Below are 6,784 nucleotides of genomic sequence, written 5' to 3'. Positions count from 1 at the left end.
AAGAAGCGTTAATGGTAATGAGTATTTTAAATTGAAAAACAATAATTTGAGAAATAAATACGAAGCTTGTATACCTAAACCAAATAAAAGTCACTTCATGAAACGTTTTTCTTATTTGGCTCCAAAGTTCTACAACCTGGTGCCCTTGGAGATAAGGCAGTGCAAGATACGATCAAAGTTTTTGAGAGATGTCAAGAGATTTATAATGGAATGTGAGAATATAGTACTTTTCTTAGAATTCTCATGTAGACTTGTATATAATGATATTGTACAATATACTTCAAAGGTAAAATAGATAAATCATCGATACTGTTATGTAATATGTGTCACTTCATATGCGACTGTCGGCCTCAGTAACTACATTTTAGCGCTATAGTTTTGTAATCAATTTTATATCACCATCTCAAACAGGTCTAGTACCTCGAGATGCAAATACTCAATTGGCATTGCATTTTATTTTGTAATAGTATTTTCTCATGTTGTAAAATTTGTATTGCTCTTATTATGTATTTCTAAGATGTTGTAATTTTATATTTCTGCCAATAAAACATTTTCATTTCAAAAAAAAAACTTCTGCCAGCTGATTGAATCAAAGCACCAGCTTTCCCTACAAGATTCCAATCCTGAAAAAACAATTATGCAGGTTTAAACTGCCCGAACTGTGACAGCCTATAATTGAATTCTCAAGACAGAATCCTTCAGGTAACCAATGCCTTAACTCAACAACTATACTTCACAAACGGTTCAAAGAATACGGGTATCGAAAGAAAAATTCAAAATCTATTTATGTGAAAAAACATGCAGTCTTGATTCACAGATTAAGAGTCGACTCACTCTTGTTTATATAGCATGGAGCTAAAAACCATAATATTGCCTTCACGAAACGTGATAAAACACACGTTTCATCTTTGTACAATGGAGATATTCTCGCTTTATCAATTACATTTAATAATATAATCCGCGACCAGATTTCCAATTCACAAAATAATATTTCAATAGAATTGAATGGGTTTTGATTTCATGTATATGTCATGTAATTATAAAACCCTTTTCTCAAATTGATAATAAAATAGATTTAAAAATAGATGTTATTAACAAAAGTTACTGACTATCGATGGATAACATAAAACTTGTTAATAACAAGGAGTTTTCTGTTGAAAACACGAGTTATCAACTTTTTTCAAGAGAATTTCTTGTCGATTCAGTCAAGTTGACAAATTTTTATTAATAACTCATATTATCCATTTGTTATCCAATTTGTACTCAAATATTACAAAATATCAGCTGATAGTTGCAGTGATAGTAGTTTTAATTTTTCTGCTCAAAATTTTCAAGTTTATTTCAATATTATTGAAACTTTCGGATTGTTTAGTGTTATTTCCGGCTCTTATCAACCCTTCGAAATTCAAAATTCATCAGTCATATCTCGAATAAGTATTCTCTGAGTGTTAATCTTTGGTGAAAACAGAAATTTTAAACTTAACCTCACTTTGGACTATTTATGTGCCAAAATCAAGGAATTGAAGAAGTTTTGGGCAATTGCCTGTTTCTCTTTCCAAATATCGTGTTTTGTGACTGTTCTGATAAATAAATAAATAAATATCGGGTCACCGAGCTTCGCTCGTTATTTATTTACTAGCAGGTAACCCGTGCTTCACAAGGGTCTTTCTAAAAACTTGACGTAATAAAATCTAGAAGAATTCAAAATAGGCCTTTGTACAGTGAGTCAGTCATTCTATCATGGCTCGAATAATTTTGAGATTTCAATTAAATAAAAATGAGAGAATAATAAAATTTATTTATGTAAATAACAACACCTTCATTGAAAGACATATTAACTGCATGCGTTTTCATATTGCCAATACAGCATTGATGAAACTGTAGATATTTATTTAGCATTTGTCTCCAAAATTTTTCTAGCTGAAAAATTAATAATCCATGCCACGTGTAGGCCTAAACATTGATTGCATCAGGGAAACGAAGTTTCAAAAATATGTTTTTCAGGTAGAAAACAATATAGAAGCAGATGTTCTTTTTTAATTTCGACCATATGATTTGGTGATTTTTCAATGAAATCGAATGTACCATTAATGAAATTTGAACAATTATTCTGAAAAATCTTGAAGGAAAATTTCAATTTGGGCTTCCAGGTGCACGAGATTGATATTTATAGAATGTGCAAAATTTGGAGATCTGAATCATTCCCGTTTTTCCGGTATGCAATCCACAAGTTGACATGTTTTGATGCGAACAAACGAACAAACGAACACACGAACAAACACAACCCTACTCTCTCTTATTATAGAGATTGACTTTTGATAAACCAAACACAATTCTTTAAAATGATTGAGGAAGTACTAACAGGCACAGCCCAAAACTGTTTCTTTCCCAAATTTTGATTTATACACTATAAATAGTCCAGAAAGTGGGTTTTGTTTCATACACTTGAATTCAGGTCCAATTTTAAGTCAAAATATTCAAAAACAGAAAAGTTCTAATTTAGATTGTTTACAAATCAAATTGAATAACAAAATAACACTCAATAATCACTTAAAACTGTAAAATAATTATTAACTTTGAATATTATGATATACTCCAATATTTAGAGTAATAAACCATGTCATGTCAACAAATCAGATTATTTTGATAGTCTATTAAAATTTCTAGATAATATTTCTCGCGAGATACGGTAAGCTGTTTGAATGATTACACAGCTGATCTCCCACACAGGCCCACGCATCTTCTGTTATCGACAGACGACCAAATCTGTTCTCCCAAGGATGAATTATCCTTTTAATGTCCTTCAGAGAGTTTTCCAGGGATGAGACCTAATGCAATCGAATCTTTATATTATATACCTACTATGTTCTGAATTTCGTGAGAATCGTTAGAGCCGTTCTCGAGATCCGGTGAAATAAAAACATTATAAACATCTAAACATAGAATCTGGTGTGGCGCACTCACACAACTTTCCTTGCCGTTATGAAAATTGATCAACTGATGCTAGTGTTCCCGTGCATCTAAATTAGTCTACTATTCGAAGATCTAAGCCAGCTGGTGACAGGACAATAGCGCTGCTATCTGTTCATAGTGAATGATTTAATAGAATCAACACTTGCCAACAGTTTGCAATTGAATAATCTTATTTTCTCGAAATTCGAGCTTATTTCCAATTTTAGGTGAAAATGTTACTGTACATTAATTGTAGAGATTTTCATGCACAATCTTTTCCACTTGGAATATTTTGTTTAAATTGTATCTGAAGCCTGATAATTGGGAATCTAAAATCATACTTTGCATAGATGGGGCGGAGCTCCTGAAATTTTTACAGATATGGGACTACTGGCAGTTGATAGAGCTTATCAATGATTTTTTTAGTTATAAATTTAATCAAAATCGTTGGAGCCATATTCGAGAAAATCGCGAAAAACCCTGTTTTTGACAACATTTTCGCCATTTTAGCCGCCATCTTGAATTTCATTTGATCGAAATTGTTCGTGTCGGATCCTTATAGGGGAAGGACCTTAAGTTCCAAATTTCAAGTCATTCCGTTGATTGGGAGATGAGATATCGTGTACACAGACGCACATACACTCAAACACACACACACACACACACACACACACACACACACACACACACACATACAGACCAATACCCAAAAACCACTTTTTTGGACTCAGGGGACCTTGAAACGTATAGAAACATAGAAATTTGGGTACCTTAATTTTTTTCGGAAAGCAATACTTTCCTTACCTATGGTAATAGGGCAAAGAAAAGTAATAAACAGAAATTGCTCGTTTAATAGTATAGGATTTTGTTCTATGTAGTCGCTGGTTACAACGAACCATTAACCATGGAACAACGTAAAACTATTAATCAATATTATTTTGAAACAAAATTATTATTCTCCTTGATTTCTTCTTCCCAGAGGAAGTGACTTCCGGCTTATGTCTATCTGTTATTGTTATTGAAGGGGCACGCCTTGTTTGAAAACTATTTCGAAATAAAATAAAAGCAGAATGGAAGAAAAACTAGAGTAGAAAAGAATAAATAACAGAATCGGGAATCCAAACAAAGAAGGTTTGGAAGTGGAACATCTGCTGCAGTTGGACTCAATTCACTTTGACAGTATTCAGACTGAGCAGCATCCATACTCCCCATTAGATCAATGCTGACAGTTTATAGCTGATTCCATGTTAGTGCGCATGCTCAGACAACCAATCGGCAGATTAAATGGGGAAAAATTCAGCATCTTGCAACCTCAAGTCTAAACAAACATTGAGGAGACTTTGTTCTTTGGAATTAAATTTCCAGATTGAAGAGCACAGAGAGGCATGTTGAGGTCTGACACATCGTTGAGTTATAGCATGAGCTGGATGCATGGATATGTATGTTAAAATGAATAGATGAAGGAATATTTAGAAGCATAGATTTCACCTGTCTCTACTTCTGAATGAGTAGATGACAGAAGAATTTCATATTGTAAGGGTGACGCCTCCACCAAATATATGTAATGGTGGGAAAATGAAAAAAAAAACACAATAAAAGATCGTACAGGTTTTTGATATTTAGAACAAAACACTAAATTATTTATTACAAAATTAGAATTATAATAAGAAATTACGAAATAATAATAATCAGATGAATATTTCAAGGGCTACTCGCTTTGCTGCTAATGAGGATTCAATGTTTGTGGTTATGAAAAATTTAAGAACAATGACTCAGTAGTCACCTACCTTTATGAAAATGGCTTCCCACTTTGGCATCCACTGGTAGAAACGCGACGTTAATTATTAATTAAAAATCAAAATAACTGATCTAATGAAGTGGGTTCAGATCCCTTCCTATTTAATAATACAATTCTCTTTAAACTGCCCGAACTGTGACAGGAAAACTGTATTATAAAACAAGAACAAAATCTATCCCTTTCACCAGAACAGCCGGATTTTACTCACAGTCCTATCGAACGAGCTCACACAACAAGAAAAGTATAATTTTTGGTATTAAATATAACTCAGTCAATGCCAAACATGAAAGTCATTTCAGTACATATTTTTATCTGTCGCACAAGCGGCACGTTTGTTATTAAAAACAAAAGAGAAGCTACATTAATTTTGACAACAAATGAAATAAACAATCTTTCTGCCGATGACAAAAATTGTTCAAAGACGAAAAAACTGTTCATTAAACTTTTCTAAATTAAAACTCTAAAATCCTGATCAATATGAGATAAATATATGATTCATATATATGTCCCATATTACCAGGTGACCCGGCGGGTACCCAGTTACAAAAGAAAAAAACTAGTTACAAAAGATAAAATAAACTGAGACAAAATAAGTATTACACTTCAAGGATTTTGAGTAGCCTATAAGATGAAAGAAAACAAATACAAATTGCAAAAAAATACATACATTAGATTTTGATAGATGATAAATAAAAGAACGAAAAATAACAAAAAATCTATTAGAAAGGAATGAAATAAAAAGGAAAAGGGAAAAATTGTTTTACACAAGTAATAATACATTTTACCGTTGAGTCAGGTGGCAGTGCCAATATAAAAGGAAGGAAAACTTTAAAACTTCAGCCAGCAAAAATAGAAAAAATATGATGATTCTAGTTGCAAAAATATTGAATGTTGGAGGATGAAAAAAATCAAAATAATTATCAAAATTGATTTAATTATTCTATTTCAATCTCTATTACAAGTTGATGAATCACCTTTATAACGACAAAGAGGTCCGAGTTTAAAGTAGAAGAGAGTAAAAACTATCACATCTAAAACTTTATTATTATCATTCTTCAATGATTCATACAGTAAGTACATCATCAAAATGATTGAGAGAGGAAAAATAAGGTAAACTTGTGCTATTCCTCTCACAAATTTTGATAGAGTTACACATAGTCCGAAATAGGTCAAGTCTTGTCAAAATGATTGGGGAAGAAAAATGAGGAAACCTTGTGCTATTCCTCTCCCAAATTTAGATAGAATTACACATAGTCCGAAATAGGTCAAGTATTGTTCACTTCACAAAATTTTCAGTCAAAACTAAAACAACATCTACTATATTTACGTCGTTGTATTTCTGTTGATTGTGGACATTGGGGGTGGCGAAGTTATTTGAATTTTTTGGATCTCTGAGTAGAAGGCTATGACGACATTATGGGATTTTAAGTTTTTCTTTTCATAGAGGATGATTTTAGGACTCTTTGTGTGTGTTTGTAACTTTGTAAGTTCTAAATGAATTCTCAATTCAATGACAATTCTATAAATTTGGCACTGTTGAATTATTTATCTATTCACTTATAACATCATCAATTTATTTATTGATCCACATCTATAATGATCTAGTATTGGCAAATACCACATACAACTCTACTGTGAAATTCACGTCAGAATCTGACTAACATTGCCAGCATCCTATTAATAAGATTGTTGTAGTGAGGTCCACGTTATAATGACAGTATTTGATCAGCTTTGGTTTTGCTATCCTTGTCTATCATTCGACAAAGCCGGTGGTACTATCCTTTTCAAGGTCCACAACGATGCCAATTATGATTTTGACAGTGTAGAAATATAATTAATTAATTCAGAAAATCGGCATCACTATTCTTCTATCTTTATTCACTGCCATTATAACGTGAACCCCACTATAGCTTAATAATTAGTTGTTATTAGCTTGCTTCTAGGAACTCTTCCCCATACACATACCTGTAGTCCTCTTGGGGGATTCCACTTTTCAATGGTGTTACAATTTTAAAACAAAATAATGATGTAATT

Source organism: Nilaparvata lugens, chromosome 3 (assembly GCF_014356525.2).
Source record: "Nilaparvata lugens isolate BPH chromosome 3, ASM1435652v1, whole genome shotgun sequence".
NCBI classification, from domain to species: Eukaryota; Metazoa; Arthropoda; class Insecta; order Hemiptera; family Delphacidae; genus Nilaparvata; species Nilaparvata lugens.
The sequence above is the reverse complement of the archived record's forward strand: the minus strand, read 5'-3'. Positions refer to the sequence as shown.